The 27127-nt window shown below is 45.2% G+C and overlaps 1 pseudogene; it reads left to right on the top strand.

Annotated features, from left to right (window-relative positions):
• Positions 1-11965, top strand: part of LOC135532063 (DDB1- and CUL4-associated factor 5-like) — a 23280-nt pseudogene extending 11315 nt beyond the window's left edge.
• The last annotated feature ends 15162 nt before the right edge of the window (positions 11966-27127 follow it).

The following is a 27127-nucleotide window of genomic DNA, read 5'->3' as shown; positions in this document are numbered from 1 at the left end:
GCACTATATAGGGAATAGGGTCTAGAGAGTAGTGCACCATATAGGGTCTAGAGAGTAGTGCACTATATAGGGAATATGGTCTAGAGTAGTGCACTATATAGGGAATAGGGTCTAGAGTAGTGCACTATATAGGGAATAGGGTTTAGAGTAGTGCACTATATAGGGAATAGGGTTTAGAGTAGTGCACTATATAGGGAATAGGGTTTAGAGTAGTGCACCATATAGGGAATAGGGTCTAAAGTAGTGCACCATATAGGGAATAGGGTCTAGAGAGTAGTGCACCATATAGGGAATAGGGTCTAAAGTAGTGCACTATATAGGGAATAGGGTTTAGAGAGTAGTGCACCATATAGGGAATAGGGTCTAGAGTAGTGCACTATATAGGGAATAGGGTCTAAAGTAGTGCACTATATAGGGAATAGGGTCTAGAGAGTAGTGCACCATATAGGGTCTAGAGTAGTGCACCATATAAGGAATAGGGTCTAGAGTAGTGCACCATATAGGGAATAGGGTCTAGAGTAGTGCACTATATAGGGTTTAGGGTCTAGAGTAGTGCACTATATAGGGAATAGGGTCTAGAGTAGTGCACTATATAGGGTTTAGGGTCTAGAGTAGTGCACCATATAGGGAATAGGGTCTAGAGTAGTGCACTATATAGGGTTTAGGGTCTAGAGTAGTGCACTATATAGGGAATAGGGTCTAGAGTAGTGCACTATATAGGGAATAGGGTTTAGAGAGTAGTGCACCATATAGGGAATAGGGTCTAGAGTAGTGCACCATATAGGGAATAGGGTCTAGAGTAGTGCACTATATAGGGTTTAGGGTCTAGAGAGTAGTGCACCATATAGGGAATAGGGTCTAGAGTAGTGCACCATATAGGGAATAGGGTCTAGAGAGTAGTGTACTCTATAGGGAATAGGGTCTAGAGTAGTGTACTATATAGGGAATAGGGTCTAGAGTAGTGTACTATATAGGGAATAGGGTCTAGAGAGTAGTGTACTATATAGGGAATAGGGTCTAGAGTAGTGCACTATATAGGGAATAGGGTTTAGAGTAGTGCACTATATAGGGAATAGGGTTTAGAGTAGTGCACTATATAGGGAATAGGGTCTAGAGAGTAGTGCACTATATAGGGAATAGGGTCTAGAGTAGTGCACTATATAGGGAATAGGGTCTAAAGTAGTGCACTATATAGGGAATAGGGTCTAAAGTAGTGCACTATATAGGGAATAGGGTCTAAAGTAGTGCACTACATAGGGAATAGGGTCTAGAGTAGTGCACTATATAGGGAATATGGTCTAGAGTAGTGCACTATATAGGGTCTAAAGTAGCGCACTATATAGGGAATAGGGTTTAGAGTAGTGCACTATATAGGGAATAGGGTCTAGAGAGTAGTGCAATATATAGGGAATATGGTCTAGAGTAGTGCACCATATAGGGTTTAGAGAGTAGTGCACCATATAGGGTCTAGAGTTTAGAGTAGTGCATTATATAGGGAATAGGGTCTAAAGTAGTGCACCATATAGGGAATAGGGTCTAGAGAGTAGTGCACTATATAGGGAATATGGTCTAGAGAGTAGTGCACTATATAGGGAATAGGGTTTAGAGTAGTGCACTATATAGGGAATAGGGTCTAGAGAGTAGTGCACTATATAGGGAATAGGGTCTAGAGTAGTGCACCATATAGGGTCTAGAGAGTAGTGCACCATATAGGGAATAGGGTCTAGACTAGTGCACTATATAGGGTTTAGAGTAGTGCACTATATAAGGAATAGGGTCTAGAGAGTACTGCAATATATAGGGAATATGGTCTAGAGTAGTGCACCATATAGGGAATAGGGTCTAGAGAGTAGTGCACCATATAGGGAATAGGGTTTAGAGTAGTGCACTATATAGGGTGCCCTCTGGGAACCAGCCTTTGTGACCATCTCAAAGCTTTCTGTTTTCCAACAGCACTGTTGCTCAGTGTCCACCGGTCATCTGACACAGCCCTCCATCACTCTCTTTCTTGGTCAAATAGCCCTTACAGCCTGGAGGTGTGTTGGGTCATTGTCCTGTTGAAAAACAAATGACAGTCCCACTAAGGCCGAACCAGATTGGATGGTGTATCGCTGCAGAATGCTGTGGTAGCCATGCTGGTTAAGTGTGCCTTGAATTCTAAATAAATCAGACAGCAAAGCACCATCACACCACCTCCTCCATGCTTCACGGTGGGAACCACACATGCGGAGATCATCCGTTCACTCACAAAGACACGGGGGTTAGAAGCAAAAATCGTAAATTTGGACTCGTCAGACGAAAGGACAGATTTCCACCGGTCTAATGTCCGTTGCTCGTGTTTCTTGGCCCAAGCAAGTCTCTTCTTCTTATTGGTGGCCTTTAGTAGTGGTTTCTTTGCAGCATTTTGACCATGAAGGACTGATTCAATACTTTGGGCTGCAATTTCTGAGGCTGGTAACTCTAATGAACTTATCCTCTGTAGCAGAGGTAACTCTGGGTCTTCCTTTCCTGTGGTGGTCCTCATGACAGCCAGGTAACTCTAATGAGCTTATCCTCTGTAGCAGAGGTAACTCTGGGTCTTCCTTTCCTGTGGCGGTCCTCATGACAACCAGGTAACTCTAATGAGCTTATCCTCTGCAGCAGAGGTAACTCTGGGTCTTCCTTTCCTGTGGCGATCCTCATGAGAGCCAGTTTCATCATAGCGTTTGATCATTTTTTTGCGACTGCACTTGAAGAAACTTTAAAAGTTCTTAAAATGTTCCAGATTGACTGACCTTCATGTCTTAAAGTAATGATGGACTGTAATTTCTCTTTGCTTATTTGAGCTGTTCTTGCCATAATATCGACTTGGTCTTTTACCAAATAGGGCTCTCTTCTGTATACCACCCCTACCTTATTGGTTGAGAGAATGCCAAGAGTGTGCAAAGCTGTCGTCAAGGCAAAGGGTGGCTACTTCGACGAATCTCAACTATAAAATATGTTGATGTAACAATTATTATTTTTTTTTTGGTTACTACATGATTCCATGTGTGTTATTTCATAGTTTTGATGTCTTCACTATTATTCTACAATGTAGAAAATAGTAAAAATATACAGAAAAACCCTGTAATGAGTAGGTGTCAACTTTTGACTGGTACAGTATCTACCAATTAGCAGAGACACTTCCAGTACAGGGTGTGGATGTGATCCCTGTGGGACTTTGACCTTCAACCTTCTGCGTCGCTAAGTAACACTCGTACTATCTAAACTACAGACCGTTCTGTTATGGGACCTAGAAAGTCAACTTCCCAATTTTTCGTGTGTGTGTTTTTTTCCCCCCCTGAGAGAGAGAGAGAGAGAGAGAGAGAGAGAGAGAGAGAGAGAGAGAGAGAGAGAGAGAGAGAGAGAGAGAGAGAGAGAGAGAGAGAGAGAGAGAGAGAGAGAGAGAGAGAGAGAGAGAGAGAGAGAGAGAGAGAGAGAGAGAGAGAGAGAGAGAGAGAGAGAGAGAGAGAGAGAGAGAGAGAGAGAGAGAGAGAGAGAGAGAGAGAGAGAGAGAGAGAGAGAGAGAGAGAGAGAGAGAGAGAGAGAGAGAGAGAGAGAGAGAGAGAGAGAGAGAGAGAGAGAGAGAGAGAGAGAGAGAGAGAGAGAGAGAGAGAGAGAGAGAGAGAGAGAGAGAGAGAGAGAGAGATCCATCCATCCATCTATCTATCTATCTATCTATCTATCTATCTCAAATGGCACCCTGTTCCCTATGCCGTGCACTACATTAGTCCGTAGCCCTTTCATCCAGTTGGGGAGGTCGTCCAGAGTGCAACGGTGAAAGGTGAGGCCTTTTTATTGAGGCTCTTCAGTCTCCTTCTAGTGATGAACACAGAAGCCCTGTAATCTCTAGCCAAAACTCTTCCCTCAGCTCTTCCCCAAACCTGGTTTGCCTCCCCCCTATTCCTTACATAGTGTCCAGGGCTCTGGTCAAAAGTAGGGCACTATGTAAAGAATAGGATGCAATTTGGCACTAGCCCCCCCGCTCTCTTCATATGAGACATGATATCACTCTGAAACCATGTCTAGTTTATGTTCACAATTGGCTGCGGTGCTGTCAGGGGAGACCTTCGCTGCAGAAGAAGACCCTTCCAGAATAACAGAACCGTGCTGCAGCCGGCTGGAATCTACCAGTGACGTGTGAGACCAGAGCTACACGAAGCGCGAGGGAGACGTTAGGCCTTGTGGGGGAGGAGGTGATGTAGGATGCCTGCTGCTACATTCACTAGTGCTTTCTCTCTGCTGTGCGGACTGGCCCCCGACTTCTTGTTGTCAAGGTGACGATCTTGCTTAGAGAGACGACAAAAGGCTTGTGCCGGTTATGGTTACAATTCTATTCGTGTGTCCTGGGGTTCCCCTCCCAGGTGTCACCGCGGGCCTCTTAATGACCCTAGTGATGTCACTCGTTAGTAGATAATGACCCTAGTGATGTCACTAGTTCGTAGATAATGACCCTAGTGATGTCACTAGTTAATAGATAATGACCCTAGTGATGTCACTCGTTAGTAGATAATGACCCTAGTGATGTCACTAGTTCGTAGATAATGACCCTAGTGATGTCACTAGTTCATAGATAATGACCCTAGTGATGTCACTAGTTAATAGATAATGACCCCAGTGATGTCACTAGTTAGTAGATAATGACCCCGGTGATGTTAGTAGATAATGACCCCAGTGATGTCACTAGTTAGTAGATAATGACCCCAGTGGTGTCACTAGTTAGTAGATAATGACCCCGGTGATGTTAGTAGATAATGACCCCAGTGATGTCACTAGTTAGTAGATAATGACCCCAGTGGTGTCACTAGTTAGTAGATAATGACCCCGGTGATGACACTCGTTAGTAGATAATGACCCCAGTGGTGTCACTAGTTAGTAGATAATGACCCTGGTGATGTCACTAGTTAGTAGATAATGACCCCAGTGAGTGAGTGAGACAAATAGCACCCTGTTCCCTCCCATAGTTCACTACCCTGGTCCAAAGTAGTGCACAATATCTGGAATAGGTTGCCATTTGAGGTGCAATCTTTGGATCATTCTGGATCATTCTTCTCTTCTGGCTTCATTGGCTCGGCTCCTCGTTGCCTGGCAACAGACACCACGCATATTTCTGCTCAGTGTGTTTTTTGGAGAAGTGTACACCTCATCTCAAATTCTATCTACCCTCTGAGAAGAGATTTGTCATAAATTCTTCTGTCTCCGTATTGTAACTGCGCTGCCTGTTTTGCTGTTTCTACAACTGGATCCTTGGAAGTATTATTATTTTTTTTTAATAAATGTAAAAATGGCAATTATTTTCCCCTTGAAGGATTTAGGCTCGGATTCATAAAGCGTTAAGAGTGCTGATCTAGGATCAGATCTTGTCTGTGTAATCTTTCTTCATTATGATCTAAAATACAAACCTAAACTGATCCTAGATCAGCAGTCTTACTCGGGAGGCGCTTTATGAATGTGGACTCTTATCTCAAAATGGACTGGCCATAATGTTTTAAAGTTTAGATGTTCCCTGACTATCTTCTCAAGCTTTTTGTTTTTGAGGATTAATTGTTGATAACAAGCTTCTCTTTTTATTTTATTTGGTATCAACAGAAACTGAGAACACCGTGTAATAGTTCAACATCATGATGTGTTTTATAGAGGACGGTGTCTTACAATGAGTCCCAAATCCAACCCTATTCCCTATGTAGTCCACTACTTTTGTCAGCGGGGCTCTGGACTAAAGAAGTGCACTACATTGGGAATAGGGTCTAAAGAAGTGCACTACATAGGGAATAGGGTCTAAAGAAGTGCACTACATAGGGAATAGGGTCTAAAGAAGTGCACTACATAGGGAATAGGGTCTAAAAAAGTGCACTACATAGGGAATAGGGTCTAAAGAAGTGCACTACATAGGGAATAGGGTCTAAAAAAGTGCACTACATAGGGAATAGGGTCTAAAGAAGTGCACTACATAGGGAATAGGGTGGCATTTTGAGATGCCTCTATGTTAATCTCTCTGTTGTCTTCCTCCAGTATGTCTTGTCTGGATCAGATGACTTCAACCTTTACATGTGGAGAATCCCCAAGGATCCTGAAGCAGGTGTGTGTGTGTGTGTGTTTCAATCTTATATGTGTAAATAGCTAAGTTTCTGTACAATTTGTGACAGAGGAAACAATATGCACATTTCCACACCAGGGAGGTTTACAGTAAACAAACTTTATTTTGTGGATAAAAGGCTTTGCGTGATAACTTTGTCCCCATAAAAATGACTTTTGCCTTTTATAGTCTCATGTTAAATGGGTTTCCATGACATTTTAAACTCTACTGATGGTTTTGTATAGTGAAATGTGCCCTCTGGCCAACAGAGACAGTGAAATGTGCCCTCTGGCCAACAGAGACAGTGAAATGTGCCCTCTGGCCAACAGAGACAGTGAAATGTGCCCTCTGGCCAACAGAGACAGTGAAATGTGCCCTCTGGCCAACAGAGACAGTGAAATGTGCCCTCTGGCCAACAGAGACAGTGAAATGTGCCCTCTGGCCAACAGAGACAGTGAAATGTGCCCTCTGGCCAACAGAGACAGTGAAATGTGCCCTCTGGCCAACAGAGACAGTGAAATGTGCCCTCTGGCCAACAGAGACAGTGAAATGTGCCCTCTGGCCAACAGAGACAGTGAAATGTGCCCTCTGGCCAACAGAGACAGTGAAATGTGCCCTCTGGCCAACAGAGACAGTGTGGGTAGTCTACGTACATGATGAGATTACTATGGATAAAAGCGATTTTAATTATTTGTATTTGTCAAATGGCAGCCATATCACCAGTATAAGACCCTCAATATTTATTGGAAATGAACATCAAGCTCACCTTGAACTTTCACCACCCTGTGAAGTTCATCACTTATTTTTTTTAATTATACCTTTATTTAACTAGTCAAGTCAGTTAAGAACAAATTCTTATTTTCAATGACGACCAACTCTCTAACCACTAGGCCCCGAGTCGTAGCGGGAGGACCAGACCAACTCTCTAACCACTAGGCCCCGAGGCGTAGCGGGAGGACCAGACCAACTCTCTAACCACTAGGCCCCGAGTCGTAGCGGGAGGACCAGACCAACTCTCTAACCACTAGGCCCCGAGTCGCAGCGGGAGGACCAGACCAACTCTCTAACCACTAGGCCCCGAGTCGTAGCGGGAGGACCAGACCAACTCTCTAACCACTAGGCCCCGAGTCGTAGCGGGAGGACCAGACCAACTCTCTAACCACTAGACCCCGAGTCGTAGCGGGAGGACCAGACCAACTCTAACCACTAGGCCCCGAGTCGTAGCGGGAGGACCAGACCAACTCTCTAACCACTAGGCCCCGAGTCGTAGCGGGAGGACCAGACCAACTCTCTAACCACTAGGCCCCGAGTCGTAGCGGGAGGACCAGACCAACTCTCTAACCACTAGGCCCCGAGTCGTAGCGGGAGGACCAGACCAACTCTCTAACCACTAGGCCCCGAGTCGTAGCGGGAGGACCAGACCAACTCTCTAACCACTAGGCCCCGAGTCGTAGCGGGAGGACCAGACCAACTCTCTAACCACTAGGCCCCGAGTCGTAGCGGGAGGACCAGACCAACTCTAACCACTAGGCCCTGAGTCGTAGCGGGAGGACCAGACCAACTCTCTAACCACTAGGCCCCGAGTCGTAGCGGGAGGACCAGACCAACTCTCTAACCACTAGGCCCCGAGTCGTAGCGGGAGGACCAGACCAACTCTCTAACCACTAGGCCCCGAGTCGTAGCGGGAGGACCAGACCAACTCTCTAACCACTAGGCCCCGAGTCGTAGCGGGAGGACCAGACCAACTCTCTAACCACTAGGCCCCGAGTCGTAGCGGGAGGACCAGACCAACTCTAACCACTAGGCCCCGAGTCGTAGCGGGAGGACCAGACCAACTCTAACCACTAGGCCCCGAGTCGTAGCGGGAGGACCAGACCAACTCTAACCACTAGGCCCCGAGTCGTAGCGGGAGGACCAGACCAACTCTCTAACCACTAGGCCCCGAGTCGTAGCGGGAGGACCAGACCAACTCTCTAACCACTAGGCCCCGAGTCGTAGCGGGAGGACCAGACCAACTCTAACCACTAGGCCCCGAGTCGTAGCGGGAGGACCAGACAACATATCGTCGCATGACTCAAAGTTTACTTCCATATGACGGTTATTATATCAATGTTTGCGCATAAAGGCGTTTCTGCCAGACACAAACAGACCACGTCGAAACACACATTTGTCTCGTCGAACATTTCATGTTTCAGTCGTGGCTTTTCTTTATACGTCGGATAATTCATCCGCATGAAATGTTTGGATGGAAACGTGGTTAAAGACGGCGCGTCTCTATTACTCCGTCTCCCCTCACTTCCCAGGAGGCCCGGGGCGTGTGGTCAACGGAGCGTCCATGGTCCTGAAGGGTCACCGTTCCATCGTGAACCAAGTCCGGTTCAACCCCAGCACCAATATGATCTGCTCCTCCGGGGTCGAGAAGGTCATCAAGGTCAGTAGTTAAGTCGTATATTATTATTATTTTTTACAGTTTTAATAATCATTCACATCACAGGGCGTGGGGGGGTGTATGACTTGATACAATGATTTGGTTCATCGGTGGTTCATGAAATCATCAGTGACCTATCCACATTACATCATGAACATTCAATTGATTACATTATCATGATTTTAAAAGTTCATCAGTTCGGTTGTTTGAGTACAGAATCTTGAAGGTAATTGTCCGTTGCAAGAAAAGGAGAAACCGCCTGGGCGCTCACCGTGCCATCCGAGTCATTATCTCAGCCCCTGGGCGCTCACCGTGCCATCCGAGTCATTATCTCAGCCCCTGGGCGCTCACCGTGCCATCCGAGTCATTATCTCAGCCCCTGGGCGCTCACCGTGCCATCCGAGTCATTATCTCAGCCCCTGGGCGCTCACCGTGCCATCCGAGTCATTATCTCAGCCCCTCGACTCCGAAACCCTCTGAAAGGGTAACGGAAGTAACTCATTCCTCACTTGGTGGTTTCCTATCCTGTATGACTCAGGTCTTCAGTCATGACAACTCACTATCCCTCGTGAATCACAGGGCCTGAGGTGAAGACAGACGACTCATCTCCTTCGCCATCTGTCCCCTTTTGACAAGCTTGTCAAAGGAAGATGTTGGTTCATCATCATAACGCTCTCAATTCAATTCAAGGGCTGTATTGGCATGGGAAACGTGTTAACATTGCCAAAGCAAGTGAGGTAGATAATATATAAAGTGAAATAAACAATAAAAATTAACAGTAAACATCACACATACAGAAGTTTCATAACAATAAAGACATTACAAACGTCATATTATATATATATATATATATATATATATATATATATATACAGTGTTTTTACAATGTACAAATGGTAAAGGACACAAGATAAAATAAATAAGCATAGATATGGGTTGTATTTACAATGGTGCGTGTTCTTCACTGGTTGCCCTTTTCTCGTGGCAACAGGTCACAAATCGTGCTGCTGTGATGGTACACTGTGGAATTTCACCCAGTAGATATGGGAGTTTTTCAAAATTGGATTTGTTTTCGAATTCTTTGTGGATCTGTGAAATCTGAGGGAAATATGTCTCTCTAATATGGTCATACATTTGGCAGGAGGTTAGGAAGTGCAGCTCAGTTTCCACCTCATTTTGTGGGCAGTGAGCACATAGCCTGTCTTCTCTTGAGAGCCATGTCTGCCTACGGCGGCCTTTCTCAATAGCAAGGCTATGCTCACTGAGTCTGTACATAGTCAAAGCTTTCCTTAATTTTGGGTCAGTCACAGTGGTCAGGTATTCTGCCACTGTGTACTCTCTGTTTAGGGCCAAATAGCATTCTAGTTTGCTCTGTTTTTTGTTAATTCTTTCCAATGTGTCAAGTAATTATCTTTTTGTTTTCTCATAATTTGGTTGGGTCTAATTGTGCTGCTGTCATGGGGCTCTGTAGGGTGTGTTTGTGACCAGAGCCCGAGGACCAGCTTGCTTAGGGGATTCTTCTCCAGGTTCATCTCTCTGTAGGTGATGGCTTTGTTGTGGAAGGTTTGGGAATCGCTTCCTTTTAGGTGGTTATAGAATTTAACGGCTCTCTCCTACAGCGGCTCTGTGTCTCCTCTCCCGCGGAAGGCTCTAGGTCTCCTCTCCCGCGGAAGGCTCTAGGTCTCCTCTCCCGCGGAAGGCTCTAGGTCTCCTCTCCCGCGGAAGGCTCTAGGTCTCCTCTCCCGCGGAAGGCTCTAGGTCTCCTCTCCCGCGGAAGGCTCTAGGTCTCCTCTCCCGCGGAAGGCTCTAGGTCTCCTCTCCCGGGGAAGGCTCTAGGTCTCCTCTCCCGGGGAAGGCTCTAGGTCTCCTCTCCGGGAAGGCTCCTCCTCTCCCGGGGAAGGCTCTAGGTCTCCTCTCCCGGGGAAGGCTCTAGGTCTCCTCTCCCGGGGAAGGCTCTAGGTCTCCTCTCACGCGGAAGGCTCTAGGTCTGTACCAGAAGTGTGAAAGCTGATACAGGCTTTCTAAACCTGACCTCTGCCTCGTCTCTTCTTGTCCCCCCCCAGGCGTGGAGCCCCTACCAGCAGACAGAGAGTCTGGGCGACCTGGATGGTTGTGTGGAGAATAAGTCCAGGAGTCTGTACAGCCATGAGGAGTATATCAGCCTGGTGCTGAACAGTGGCAGTGGCCTGAGGCACGACTACGTCTCACAGGTAACACACACACACACACACACACACTCTGGGGGATGAATTGAAGTACGATTGCATCTTTCTCATGTCATCTCAGTCCATCCAGGAGGATCCTCGTATGATGGCCTTCTTTGACTCTCTGGTTCGCCGGGAGATCGAGGGCTGGAGTTCGGACTCAGACAGTGACCTGAGTGAGGGGGCCATCCTGCAGCTCCACGCCAGGGGACGCCGCTCCACACGGGCTGTAGGAGACGGCGCCGGGGTCCTGGTTGGTGCTGCTTCACCTGTACATCCCGCTGCTGCTATGGGCGACTCGGACCGCTCCTCCTCATCCTCATTGGCTGCACCCGAGGCCTTGGGGGCGGAGCCGCTGCTGCCCAGGAGTCGTCAGCGACATCACCAGTCTGCGTTCTTATTGGACCTGGTGGGAGAGGACTCTGATTCCTCTGGGTTCTGGCTGGACCCCATGCCACGCCCCAGCCCCCGAGACAACTCCTCCCTCTCCAGCCCCACATCCTCCCCCGCTGGGGCCTCCTCCAGCTCCTCCAACACCTCCTCCACCAGCTCTGAGGACGAGGAGCGCCGCAGGGTCAGCACCAGGCAACGCAACGCCGCACGGAGGCGCCGCATGCACTTCCCCTGCAGGCCCAGTGGAGGGCGTCCCGAGTCCGCCCAGGCCCTGTACCCCGGGGGGGTCGACTCCTGCTCCTACCCCAAGATCTCCATGGATGAGGCCTCATCCTCCTCCGCATCCTCCACGGAGCTGCAGCAGGGCCGGGACTCGGTCCAGATCGGACCCCACAGAAGGAGCTCGAAACGGGGAGATGTGCCAGCAATTCGGGCAGACTTACCGGTTCCAACCCTGCAGTCTCTCTGGACAGCCAAGACGACCTTCTCATCACCTCTCAGGACACCCTGCAGCAGAGGAACGAGTCCCGGGAGGGAGGGGTGACGGGGGCTGCTTTAGAGAGGATGGACAACAGTAGCTGGGTCTCCTCTTCCTCCAGACATCACCACAGCCCCCACCAGACTGAGAGGACTGAAGTGCCAGTAGACCGTCTGGCTCCAGACCTGTTTGCGTCCCCAGATTCCAGGGGGGAGAGGGAGGCCTTGGCAGGGAAACAGACAGACACTAGGAACCAGGAAGAGGCAGGGCTGTCTTCTCAGAGAGGGCCAGGCCCCGACCCAGGGGCGCTAAAACGGACTCACCTGGGGTCAGGAGGTCAAGGGTCAGAGAAGAAGTTGAAGAGATGATGATGACGCCTGTCGTGGGAAGGTGATCATTTGGTGAAAGACTGATGTTGTCCCACATTACCCTATTCCCCGTAGCTCTCAAACCTCTCCTCTGGGACGTTGCACAACATCGTTGTAGCCCTGAACTACCTCATCTGATTCACCTTGTCAAGGGCTTCAGGGTTAGTTGACTAGTTAAATCAGGTCTGCTAGCTCTGGTATATATTAAATACATTGAACAACTGGGGGGTCCCAGTAACACTGACCCATGGAACAACTGGGGGGTCCCAGTAGCACTGGCCCATGGAACAACTGGGGGGTCCCAGTAGCACTGGCCCATGGAACAACTGGGTGGTCCCAGTAACATTGGCCCAAGGAACAACTGGGGGGTCCCAGTAACACTGGTCCATGGAACAACTGGGGTGTCCCAGTAACACTGGCCCAAGGAACAACTGGGGGGTCCCAGTAACACTGGCCCATGGAACAACTGGGGGGTCCCAGTAACACTGGCCCATGGAACAACTGGGGGGTCCCAGTAGCACTGGCCCATGGAACAACTGGGGGGTCCCAGTAACACTGGCCCATGGAACAACTGGGGGGTCCCAGTAACACTGGTCCATGGAACAACTGGGGTGTCCCAGTAACACTGGCCCATGGAACAACTGGGGGGTCCCAGTAACACTGGTCCATGGAACAACTGGGGGGTCCCAGTAACACTGGCCCCTGGAACAACTGGGGGGTCCCAGTAACACTGGCCCCTGGAACAACTGGGGGGTCCCAGTAGCATTGGCCCATGGAACAACTGGGTGGTCCCAGTAACATTGGCCCAAGGAACAACTGGGGGGTCCCAGTAACACTGGTCCATGGAACAACTGGGTGGTCCCAGTAACATTGGCCCAAGGAACAACTGGGGGGTCCCAGTAACACTGGTCCATGGAACAACTGGGGGGTCCCAGTAACACTGACCCATGGAACAACTGGGGGGTCCCAGTAACACTGGCCCCTGGAACAACTGGGGGGTCCCAGTAACACTGGCCCATGGAACAACTGGGGGGTCCCAGTAACACTGGTCCATGGAACAACTGGGGGGTCCCAGTAACACTGACCCATGGAACAACTGGGGGGTCCCAGTAACACTGGCCCATGGAACAACTGGGGGGTCCCAGAGGAGAGGTCTGAGTAACACTACTTTTCACCAGGAGCCAATGGTCCACAGTAGTATACTATGTAAAGGAAAGGGGGACATTTCGGATGCAACCTGAGACTCTGGCTTTTCTTTTGTGTTTTTACAATTCCAGTTTCTTGGTTTGGTGACACTAAAAAGGGTGTCGCAATTTATAATTTTTGCGCCATTGGGACGTGTATTCTGCTAAGAGCAGGACACAGTGGCTATGAGGGCTTGGCTCTCGGTCTGTCAATCAGAACATACTGGATAATGATTGGTCCAATATTACTGTGGCAGCAATGCGTTCTGTAACTTCTAGAAGTTGTCATCACTTCTGAGGTGAAACCATAGATGACATTAAATATCACAAGATCCAAAAATATGTAATAACATTGACAATGGTATTGTAAATGCACTACTAGTTAGTCATTTAGTCTTAAGGCAGAACTTGTATTTTTGTTGAATTTAAAAAAACAACAACATTAAAATACGGCCGGTTTAGTTTTTGTTGTTGTTGAAGAAAGCAGGTTCAGGACGAAAGGCTTTGAGTCATTTAGATTTTTCAGTGAGATTCTTGGTGAAGTGTCAGCATTTCTGTGGCTAATCTGTTGTTGCCATGCAAACAGCTGGCTAATCTGTTGTTGCCATGCAAACAGCTGGCTAATCTGTTGTTGCCATGCAAACAGCTGAGTGGCGGCATTTAAAAAAATAAATAGTTTCAGTGTTAAGGTTGATAATTGTTTCTTGTCTCTTCGTCTTCATGTTTTATTCTGGTTTATTTATTCAATTAAAGAATCATTCATTGTCTGGTTACACTGATGCCATTTTTGAGATGTTTTTCTCTCCGTTTTATAAGGATTTGTAAAATCAATTTACAATGATGAAAATCACATTTTACTCTCACCTTTCAAGACACCCAAAGGATACTTTGAATTAAATAGCAAATTGAAACAATAATCGACATACATTGTCTTCAGTGTACCACTCCATTTCTCTAATTGTAAAGAGATTGTATAATGTTTCTGAACCGCACAATACCAAGTCACCATGGCAACGAAGCTTCAACACTGCAGTGAAAGAAATGTGACCCTGAACAGACCACAGACTGGAGAATACAGAACAAACCAATCTATAGACTGGAGAATACAGAACACAGACCAAACCAATCTATAGCCTGGAGAATACAGAACACAGACCAAGCCAATCTATAGCCTGGAGAATACAGACCACAGACCAAACTATAGACTGGAGAATACAGAACACAGACCAAGCCAATCTATAGCCTGGAGAATACAGAACACAGACCAAACTAATCTATAGCCTGGAGAATACAGACCACACCAATCTATAGACTGGAGAATACAGAACACAGACCAAGCCAATCTATAGCCTGGAGAATACAGACCACAGACCAAACTATAGACTGGAGAATACAGAACACAGACCAAACTAATCTATAGCCTGGAGAATTCAGACCACACCAATCTATAGCCTGGAGAATACAGAACACAGACCAAGCCAATCTATAGACTGGAGAATACAGAACACAGACCAAACCAATCTATAGCCTGGAGAATACAGAACACAGACCAAACCAATCTATAGCCTGGAGAATACAGAACACAGACCAAACCAATCTATAGACTAGAGAATACAGAACACAGACCAAACCAATCTATAGACTAGAGAATACAGAACACAGACCAAACCAATCTATAGACTGGAGAATACAGAACACAGACCAAACCAATCTATAGACTGGAGAATACAGAACACAGACCAAACCAATCTATAGCCTGGAGAATACAGAACACAGACCAAACTAATCTATAGCCTGGAGAATACAGACCACACCAATCTATAGACTGGAGAATACAGAACACAGACCAAGCCAATCTATAGACTGGAGAATACAGACCACACCAATCTATAGCCTGGAGAATACAGAACACAGACCAAGCCAATCTATAGACTGGAGAATACAGAACACAGACCAAACCAATCTATAGCCTGGAGAATACAGAACACAGACCAAACCAATCTATAGCCTGGAGAATACAGAACACAGACCAAACCAATCTATAGACTAGAGAATACAGAACACAGACCAAACCAATCTATAGACTAGAGAATACAGAACACAGACCAAACCAATCTATAGACTGGAGAATACAGAACACAGACCAAACCAATCTATAGACTGGAGAATACAGAACACAGACCAAACCAGTCTATAGACTGGAGAATACAGACCAAACCAATCTATAGACTGGAGAATACAGAACACAGACCAAACCAATCTATAGACTGGAGAATACAGAACACAGACCAAACCAATCTATAGACTGGAGAATACAGAACACAGACCAAACCAATCTATAGACTGGAGAATACAGAACACAGACCAAACCAATCTATAGACTGGAGAATACAGAACACAGACCAAACCAATCTATAGACTAGAGAATACAGAACACAGACCAAACCAATCTATAGCCTGGAGAATACAGACCAAACTAATCTATAGCCTGGAGAATACAGAACACAGACCAAACCAGTCTATAGACTGGAGAATACAGAACACAGACCAAACCAATCTATAGACTGGAGAATACAGACCAAACCAATCTATAGACTGGAGAATACAGAACACAGACCAAACCAATCTATAGCCTGGAGAATACAGAACACAGACCAAACCAATCTATAGACTGGAGAATACAGAACACAGACCAAACCCATCTATAGACTGGAGAATACAGAACACACAATGATATGCTGCAAGACCAAACCAATCTATAGACCAGACCGATCTATGGTTAGACGCTCTCGGAATATAAATGTCCCCGCTCATTGACACCGCAGAAGTTCAAGGATAACTATTTAAGTAATTCAGTTGCTGAAGACAGCCTACAGTACCCTAATCAGTCTTCAACTTGAGGCAGTTGGAGGGGGCAGCACTGAGCTGGCCTGCAACGTGACTCCCTTGAGAAGCTCAAACCGCGCATGATATGTCGCCATGACGTCACAATCGACTTCTTTTGGTTTCAATGTGTTACCGTAGCGATGATGATGGCGTCTCCTGGAGACATATCATGCACAGTCTTCACATATGGAATGAATGCTGTCCATGACTTTGTCCATTCACAAATCAAATCAAATGTATTTATATAGCCCTTCGTACATCAGCTGATATCTCAAAGCGCTGTACAGAAAACCAGCCTAAAACCCCAAACAGCAAGCAATGCCGGTGTAGAAGCACGGTGGCTAGGAAAAACTCACTAGAAAGGTCAAAACCTAGGAAGAAACCTCGAGAGGAACCAGGCTATGTGGGGTGGCCAGTCCTCTTCTGGCTGTGCCGGGTGGAGAAAACAGAACATGGCCAAGATGTTCAAATGTTCATAAATGACCAGCATGGTCAAATAAAAATAAGGCAGAACAGTTGAAACTGGAGCAGCAGCACGGCCAGGTGGACTGGGGACAGCAAGGAGTCATCATTCAACAAACAGTTGAAGTCGGAAGTTTACATACACAATAGCCAAATACATTTAAAAACTCTGTTTTTTTCACAAATCCTGACATTTAATCCTCGTAAAAATTCCCTGTTTTAGGTCTGTTAGGATCATCACTTTATTTTAAGAATGTGAAATGTCAGAATAATAGTAGAGAGAATGATTTATTTCAGCTTTTATTTCTTTCATCACATTCCCAGTGGGTCAGAAGTTTACATACACTTAATTAGTATTTGGTAGCATTGCCTTTAAATTGTTTAAATTGAGTCAAAAGTTTCGGGGAGCCTTCCACAAGCTTCCCACAATAAGTTGGGTGAATTTTGGCCCATCCCTCCTGACAGAGCTGGTGTAACTGAGTCAGGTTTGTTGGCCTCCTTGCTCGCACATGCTTTTTCAGTTCTGCCCACAGATTTTCTATAGGATTGAGGTCAGGGCTTTGTGATGGCCACTCTAATACTTTGACTTTGTTGTCCTTAAGCCATTTTGCCTCAACTTTGGAAGTATGCTTGGGGTCATTGTCCATTTGGAAGACCCATTTGCGACCAAGCTTTAACTGACTGATGTCTTGATATGTTGCTTCAATATATCCACATAATTTTCCACCCTCATGATGCCATCTATTTTGTGACGTGCACCAGTCCCTCCTGCAGCAAATTGCCCCCACAACATGATGCTGAAACCCCCATGCTTCACGGATGGGATGGTGTTCGTCAGCTTGCAAGCCTCCCCCTTTTTCCTCCTAACATAACGATGGTCATTATGGCCAAACAGTTCTATTTTTGTTTCATCAGACCAGAGGACATTTCTCCAAAAAGTACCATCTTTGTCCCTATGTGCAGTTGCAACCAGTAGTCTGGCTTTTTTATGGCGGTTTTGGAGCAGTGGCTTCTTCCTTGCTGAGCGGCCTTTCAGGTTATGTCGATATAGGACTCGTTTTACTGTGGATATTGATACTTTTTGTACCTGTTTCCTCCAGCATCTTCACATGGTCCTTTGCTGTTGTTCTGGGATTGATTTGTACTTTTTGCACTTTTCATCTCCAGGAGACAGAACTCGTCTCCTTCCTGAGCGGTATGACGGCTGCGTGATCCCATGGTGTTTATACTTGCGTACTATTGTTTGTACAGATGAATGTGGTGCCTTCAGGTGTTTGGAAATTGCTCCCAAGGATGAAACAGACTTGTGGTCTACAATTTTTTCTGAGGTCTTGGCTGATTTCTTTTGATTTTCCCATGGTGTCAAGCAAAGAGGCACTGAGCTTGAAGGTCGGCCTCGAAATACATCCACAGGTTCACCTCCAATTAACTCAAATGACGTCAATTGGCCTATCAGAAGCTTCTAAAGCCATGACATCATTTTCTGGAATTTTCCAAGCTGTTTAAAGGCACAGTCAACTTAGTGCATGTAAACTTCTGACCCACTGGAATTGTGATACAGTGAATTATAAGTGAAACAATCTGTCTGTAAACAATTGTTGGAAAAATTCATTGTGTCATGCACAAAGTAGATGTCCTAACCGACTTGCCAAAACTATAGTTTGTTAACAAGAAATGTGTGGAGGGGTTGAAAAATGACTCCAACCTCACAGTGTATGTAAACTTCTGACTTCAACTGTTTATACTTGGACCAAACTCAAGAACAGGTTTAGCCTTTTTCATTCTATGATCATCATTCCTGTGTCAGTGATTATTCAATGAAAACAGAAATCAGCTGTGGTAACCACCTACATTACCGTCTACATTACCGCCTGCATTACCATCTACATTACAGCGACTACATTACCGCCTGCATTACAGCGTCTACATTACCACCTGCATTACCGTATACATTACCACCTGCATTACCGTCTACATTACCGCATGCATTACCATCTACATTGCAGCGTCTACATTACAGCGTCTGCATTACCGTCTACATTACCGCCTGCATTACAGCGTCTACATTACCGCCTGCATTACTGTCTACATTACCACATCTACGTTATTGTCTACATTACTGTCTGCATTGCCGTCTACATTACAGCGTCTACATTACCGTCTACATTACCCTCTGCATTACCATCTACATTACAGTGTCAACATTACCGCCTGCATTACTGTCTACATTACCCCGTCTACATTACTGTCTACATTACCACATCTACATTACCGTCTACATTACCACATCTACATTACCGCCTACATTACCGTCTACATTACCGTCTACATTCCTGTCACTTTATTGTAAATATAATGTACATCCCACTGTCATTTTTAATAGAATATCCTTTCTCGATTTTGTTAGATAACATTTCTTAATACGCCGCTATTTATAGTACCAACTAACAGCAGCTAGCAATGTCAGTGTAATTGATGGGAGAGGAATTCCACAGGGTTATGCTCGGTCTCTATCCAAAAGAAGACTTCATTCACAATGACCTAAGAGTGAGCTGAATTACCATAAAAGGACTAACGTCTTCTGATCAGATGACAAATTAAGCCACGCCCTCTCAGACTGAAACGTGTTCCAACTGGCACCCTATTCCCTAACATAGTGGTTAAAAGTAGTGCACTGTAAAGGGAATGAAGGGAACCGTTGGGACGCAACCTCAGATTCTCCTAACAGTGGAAGGATTGTTAGTGGGGCAAATTATATCATCATCTGTAGCTGTCTGTCTTGGAATCCATGATTCTGGTAGGATGTCTTCAGGGCCAATGTCTAGTCTAGTCTAGTCAATGGCCTATTCTTGTTTTTGGAAAAAGTCTGTCTACGGTCCTCTTCTGTCCTCTCCTCGGTCCTCCCCTTGGTCCTCCTCTCCTCGGTCCTCCTCTCTTCTGTCCTCCTCTCCTCGGTCCTCCTCTCTTCTGTCCTCCTGTCCTCGGTCCTCCTGTCTTCTGTCCTCTCCTTGGTCCTCCTCTCTTCTGTCCTCTCCTCGGTCCTCCTCTCCTCGGTCCTCCCCTCGGTCCTCCTCTCCTCCGTGACCGGAAACCGATAAGTGGTCGAGGAGAGTATCAATTCATTATTAGGCAAATGGAAGACGTTCCCTTTCCTCGACGCCTATCCTCAATTATCTATTACCTTTTTCAAAAGGAAGGCGAGAGAGGACTCAGGAGTTGAGCCAATCCAATTGAGAATAGGCCATATTGTTCGAGGTTATTGCCAGAGGATATCCTGGGGCTAAAGTCCAGAGCACACACTAACATACCTATCCCTTCTAGTCATTCTATGTCTATGCCCTCAAGCCCTTCTAGTCATTCTACGTCTATGCCATCAAGCCCTTCTAGTCATTCTATGTCTATGCCCTCAAGCCCTTCTAGTCATTCTACATCTATGCCCTCAAGCCCTTCTAGTCATTCTACATCTATGCCCTCAAGCCCTTCTAGTCATTCTACATCTATGCCCTCAAGCCCTTCTAGTCATTCTACGTCTATGCCATCAAGCCCTTCTAGTCATTCTGTCTCAAGCCCTTCTAGTCATTCTATGTCTATGCCCTTCTAGTCATTCTATGTCTATGCCCTTCTAGTCATTCTATGTCTGTTCTCAAGCCCTTCTAGTCATTCTATGTCTGTCCTCAAGCCCTTCTAGTCATTCTATGTCTGTCCTCAAGCCCTTCTAGTCATTCTACATCTATGCCCTCAAGCCCTTCTAGTCATTCTACGTCTATGCCATCAAGCCCTTCTAGTCATTCTGTCTCAAGCCCTTCTAGTCATTCTATGTCTATGCCCTTCTAGTCATTCTATGTCTGTCCTCAAGCCCTTCTAGTCATTCTATGTCTATACCCTCATGGTGTTGGAGATCTGAGGGACGACAGACCAGACAGTATTGTTATTGGAGGTTGTCTCTCTCCCTCAGCATAGTGCTGCCGACCACAGCAGTGTGAATATCCAGGCAAGCTGTCACTGTGACTGTGTCCACAATGGCACCCTATTCCCCATGGGCCTCGGTCAAAAGTAGTAAACGATATAGGGAATAGAGAGCCATTTGGGATCAACTTTACAGGAAATAGATGGACATCCTTCACCCCCACCCCCACCCCCGACACAGTAGCATCTTGTTTTTTTTTACTGTTACAACTATCTTCTTTGTAAAGAATTGTAAAATATTCTCATGTATGTAAAAGGGAAATATTATGTTTTTGAGTCATATTTAATGCATTTTTTAATATATTTTTTTTACCTTTATTTTACCAGGCAAGTCAGTTAAGAACAAATTCTTATTTTCAATGACGGCCTGGGAACAGTGGGTTAACTGCCTGTTCATTGGGCACTGAGGCTGCACACATTCAGCCCTCGTTGTTTTGAGAAGGAATTGACGTAACCCTCGCTCACAATTTAAAAGCTCGATACTTTATTTATACAACCATTCTAAAAAACAACAACATTGTCATTGTTTTCCCAGCTAGTTATCCCATACAAGGAATGATATCTGTAACTGAAGGGAAGGATGGCTGCATTTGAATTCCCTACAACATGGTTGGAATACCTTGGTTAGATGCCAGAGAACGATCAAACAATGACACACACAGACACCACACACACACACACACACCACCACACACACACCACACACACACGGTCTTCACACACACACACACACACACACACACACGGTCTTCACACGACCTCCGTCTCAGAAACTCAAAGCTGCTTGTCTTACTATTTCCTGTTGTCTCGACATGTCATGTGATCAGTCCTCCAAGACAGAAATGACCAGACACTGAGAAAGAACTTGATAAAATTATAATTAGACAGTAACTTATGAATTGAAGAATTGCGCTGCAATGGATAGCTTCTGTTTTACGGGTTCCTGGTCAACACTGCACATTAAAAAAATGTTGTTTAAAAAATAAAATAAAAATCTTTACTTTTTTTTGTTCATGTTTCCCCATCGTTTCCTATGACCGAAAAGGAGCTTCTGGACAACAGGACAATGATCACTAACCTTGATTTGAATTAAGATTTCTACTGCCCCCCCCAAACGAGGCCCTATAAAGGGGACACTTTGACGAAACCGTCGTCTAATAAATACGCCCCCCTCTACCGTCCGTTTTATTGGCGAACGTACAGTCACTGGAGCACAAACTGGACACGCTTTGTTGAGACTATCAACGGGAACTGAAGAAATATAATATCGTATGTTTCTCAGAGACGTGGCTGAACAAGAACATGGATGATATGAATCAAGCTGGTTTTTTCCCAGGTTAGATGGGTGTGGTGGGGGTGTCTCTGTTAACAACAGCTGGTGCTCGCTAATATTAAAGGACGTCTTGAGGTTCTGTTCACCTGAGGTAGAGTATCTCATGATAAGCTGCAGATCATACTATTCACCAAGAGAGTTTGAATCTGTATATGTTTTTTTCGTAGCCGTTTATTTTATCACCACAAACCGATGCTGTCCTTATTCGGTCTTAAAGCCATAAGCAAACAGGAAGACGCTCATCCAGAAGGGATCCTATTGGCCCGGTGATTTTGAAATCCGTTTTACCTCATTTCTACCAGCATGTCATTCTACCAGCATTTCTACCAGCATTTCTACCAGGGGCGGCAGTGTAGCATAGTGGTTAGAGCGTTGGACTAGTAACCGGAAGGTTGAGAGTTCAAACCCCCGCGCTGACAAGGTACAAATCTGTCGTTCTGCCCCTGAACAAGCAGTTATCCCACTGTTCCCAGGCCGTCATTGAAAATAAGAATTTGTTCTTAACTGACTTGCCTGGTAAAATAAAGGTAAAATAAATAAAAAAATAAAAAAATAAATGTCACCTGTGCAACTAGAGTAGACAAAATTCTAGATGACCTTTACTTCACACACATACAAAGCTCACCCTCCATTTGGCAAATCTGGCCGTAACTCTATCGGCCTCATTCCTGCCTACAACTAAAAAACTCAAACAGGAAGTACCAGTAACGCACTCGTTACAGAAATGTTCTGATGAAGCGGTTGCTAAGCTACAGACTGGAATATGTTCCGGGATTCATCTGATAACATGGAGGAGTTTACTATGTCGATTCATCTGATAACATGGAGGAGTTTACTATGTCAGTCACCGGCTTCATTAATAAGAGCATCGACGACGTCGTCGTCCCCACAGTGGTCGTACGTACATACAGTGCCTATAGAAAGTATTCACACCCCTTGACTTTTTTCAAATGTTGTTTTGCTACAACCTGAATTTAAAATGGATTACATTGAGATTTGGTGTCACTGATCGACACAGTGGAATTAGGTTTTTAGAAATGTTTACAAAAATGAAAAGCATAAATAAGTTCAGGAGTAAAAATGTGCTTAACAAGTTACATAAGTTGCATGGGCTCACCCTGTGTGCTATAATAGTGTTTAACATTATTTTTAAATTACTATCTCATCTCTGTACCACGCACATACAGATAATTGTAAGGTCCCTCAGTCCAGCAGTGAATTTCAAACACAGATTTAACCACAAAGACCAGGGAGGTTTTCCAATGGTTCGCAAACAAAGGCAACTATTGGTAGATGGGTAAACAAAAAAGCAGACATTGAATATCCCTTTGAGCAGTGAAGTTATCAATACACCCAGTCACTACAAAGATACAGGTGTCCTTCCTAACTGAGTTACGCGAGAGGAAGGAAACCGCTCAGGGATTTCCACATGAGGTCAATGGTGACTTTAAAACAGTTTACAGAGTTTAATGGCTGTGATAGGAGAAACTGAGGATGGATCAACAACATTGTAGTTACTCCACAATACTAACCTAAATGACAGAGTGAAAAGAAGGAATCCTGTACAAAATAAAAACTATTCCAAAACATGCGTCCTGTTTGCAACAAGGCAAGTAATACAGCAAGAAATGTGGCAAAGAAATGAACTTTCTGTCCTGAATACAAAGCGTTATGTTTGGGGCAAATCCAACACGTCACTGAGTACCACTCCATGTATTCAAACATGGTGGTGGCTGCATCATGTTTTGGGTATGCTTGTCATCGGCAAGGACTAGGACAAGGTTTTAGGATAAAACAAACAGACTAGAGCTAAGCACAGGCAAAATCCTAGAGGAAAACCTGGTTCAGTCTGCTTTGACACAGAGGAAGTCAAATTCACCTTTCAGCTGGACAATAACCTTAAATACAATGCCAAATATTCACTGGAGTTGCTTACCAAGATGACATTGAATGTTCCTGAGTGGCCTAGTTACAGTTTTGACTTATTTTGGTTTGTAAATCTATAGCAAGAGTTGGAAATGGCCGTCTATCAATGATCAACAACCAATTTGAAAGAATAATGGGCAAATATTGTAAAATCCAGGTCTGCAAAACTCTTAGACTTACCCAGATAGATTCACAGCTGTGCTTTATATTCCATGATTTTTGGGGGAATTTCTCTTCCACAGAGTATTTTGTGTAGATTGTTGACAAAAAATATAGAATTAAATCCATTTTAATCCCACTTTGTAACAACAAAATGTGGAAAAAATCAAAGGGTGTGAATACTTGCTGAAAGCTCTGTATCCCAACCAGAAGCCATGGATTACAGGCAACATCCGCACTGAGCTAAAGGCTAGAGCTGCCGTCTTTAAGGTGCGGGACACTAATCCGGACGCTTATAAGAAATCTCGCTATGCCCGCCGACTAACCATCAGGCAAAGCGTCAATACAAGACTAAGATCTAATTCTACTACACCAGCTCGGACGCTCTGCGGATGTGGCAGAGCTTGCAAACTATCACGGACTACCAAGGGAAACCCAGCCGTGAGCTGCCCAGTGACTCGAGCCAACCAGATGAACTAAATTCCTTCTATGCTCGCTTCGAAGCAAGCAACACTGAATCATGCATGAGAGCACCAGCTGTTCTGGACGACTGTGTGATAAGGCTCTACGTAGCCAATGTGAGTAAGACCTTTGAACAGGTGAACATTCACAGATTGATTACCATGACGCATACTCAGAACATGCGCTGACCAGCTGGCAAGTGTCTTCACTGACATTTTCCTTCTCTCCCTGACCCAGTCTGTAATACCTGCATGTTTCAAGTAGACCCCCATAGTCCTTGTGCCCAAGAACATCAAGGTAACCCATCTAAATGACAATCGCCCTTTTGCACTCGCATCTGTAGCCATGAAATTCTTTGAAAGGCTGGTCATGGCTCACATCAACCCCATCATCCCAGACACACTGGACCCATTCCAATTCTCATACCGCCCCAACAGATCCACAGATGACGCAATCTCTATTGCATTCCACACTGCCCTTTCCCATTTGGACAAAAATAACACCTATGTGAAAATGCATGACTATAGCTCAGTGTTCAACACCATAGTGCCCTCAAAGCTCATCGCTAAGCTAAGGTCCCTGGGACTGAACAACTCCCTCTGCAACTGGATCCTGAACTTCCTGACGGGCCGTCCCCAGTTGGTGAGGGTAGGCAACAATACATCCGCCACGCTGACCCTCAACACAGGGGCCCCTCAGGGTTGCATGCTGTATCCCCTCCTGTACTCACTGTTTGTACTCACTGTTTGACCACGACAGCGTAGCCACGCATGACTCCAAACATCATCATTAAATTTGTTGATGACACAGCGACGGTAGGCCTGACGACGATGACACAGCCTTTAGCAGCCCTGGGCCCTGTACATCAATGGGGCCGAGCTTCCTGCCATCCAGGACCTCTATACCAGGCGGTGTTAGGGGAAGGCCCTAAAAATGGTCAAAAAGACTCCAGCCACCTAAGTCATAGACTGTTCTCTCTGCTACTGCCAAGCAAGTGGTACCGACACACCAAGTCTGTAACCAACAGGACCCTGAACAGCTTCTACCCCCAAGTCATGAGACATCTAAACAAGAATGATAAAAAGCTGAATAAAATGGCTACCTGGACTACCTGCATTGACCCTTTTTGTACAAACTCTTTTGACTCATCACATACACTGCTGCCGCTACTGTTTATTATCGATCCTGTTGACTCGTCACTTTATTCCAAGTTATATGTACATATCTACCTGAATTACTTTGTACCCCTGCAAATCGACTCAGTACTGGTACTCTGTGTATATAGCCTAGTTATCATTACTCATCGACTCAGTACTGGTACCCTGTGTATATAGCCTAGTTATCATTACTCAGTACTGGTACCCTGTGTATATAGCCTAGTTATCATTACTCATTGACTCAGTACTGGTACCCTGTGTATATAGCCTAGTTATCATTACTCATTGACTCAGTACTGGTACCCTGTGTATATAGCCTAGTTATCATTACTCATTGACTCAGTACTGGTACCCTGTGTATATAGCCTAGTTATCATTACCCAGTACTGGTACTCTGTGTATAGAGCCTAGTTATCATTACTCAGTACTGGTGTATATGGTGTACTGGTGTATTGGGGCGGCAAGGTAGCCTAGTGGTTAGAGCGTTGGACTAGTAACCGGAAGGTTGCAAGTTCAAACCCCCGAGCTGACAAGGTACAAATCTGTCGTTCTGCCCCTGAACAGGCAGTTAACCCACTGTTCCCAGGCCGTCATTGAAAATAAGAATTTGTTCTTAACTGACTTGCCTGGTTAAATAAAGGTTAAATAAAGGTAAAATAAAATAAACTGGTACTAGGGAGTTTTTCCTAGCCACCGTGCTTCTACACCTGCATTGCTTGCTGTCTGGGGTTTTAGGCTGGGTTTCTGTACAGCACTTTGAGATATCAGCTGATGTACGAAGGGCTATATAAATAAATTTGATTTGATTTGATTTGATTTACTCTGTGTTTATAGCCTAGTTATCATTACTCATTGACTCAGTACTGGTACCCTGTGTATATAGCCTAGTTATCATTATTCAGTACTGGTACTCTGTGTATATAGCCTAGTTATCATTACTCATTGACTCAGTACTGGTACCCTGTGTATATAGCCTAGTTATCATTACTCAGTACTGGTACTCTGTGTATATAGCCTAGTTATCATTACTCAGTACTGGTACCCTGTGTATATGGCCTAGTTATCATTACTCAGTACTGGTACCCTGTGTATATAGCCTAGTTATCATTACTCAGTACTGGTACTCTGTGTTTATAGCCTAGTTATCATTACTCAGTACTGGTCCCCTGTGTATATAGCCTAGTTATCATGACTCAGTACTGGTACTCTGTGTATATAGCCTAGTTATCATTACTCAGTACTGGTACTCTGTGTATATAGCCTAGTTATCATTATTCAGTACTGGTACCCTGTGTATATAGCCTAGTTATCATTACTCAGTACTGGTACTCTGTGTATATAGCCTAGTTATCATTACTCAGTACTGGTACCCTGTGTATATGGCCTAGTTATCATTATTCAGTACTGGTACCCTGTGTATATAGCCTAGTTATCATTACTCAGTACTGGTACTCTGTGTATATAGCCTAGTTATCATTACTCAGTACTGGTACCCTGTGTATATGGCCTAGTTATCATTACTCAGTACTGGTACCCTGTGTATATAGCCTAGTTATCATTACTCAGTACTGGTACTCTGTGTATATAGCCTAGTTATCATTACTCAGTACTGGTCCCCTGTGTATAT

The sequence above is a fragment of the Oncorhynchus masou genome, unplaced genomic scaffold (genome assembly GCF_036934945.1).
Source record: "Oncorhynchus masou masou isolate Uvic2021 unplaced genomic scaffold, UVic_Omas_1.1 unplaced_scaffold_1711, whole genome shotgun sequence".
NCBI classification, from domain to species: Eukaryota; Metazoa; Chordata; class Actinopteri; order Salmoniformes; family Salmonidae; genus Oncorhynchus; species Oncorhynchus masou.
Note: the sequence above shows the minus strand (reverse complement) of the source record. Positions and strands in the feature narration are given on the sequence as shown.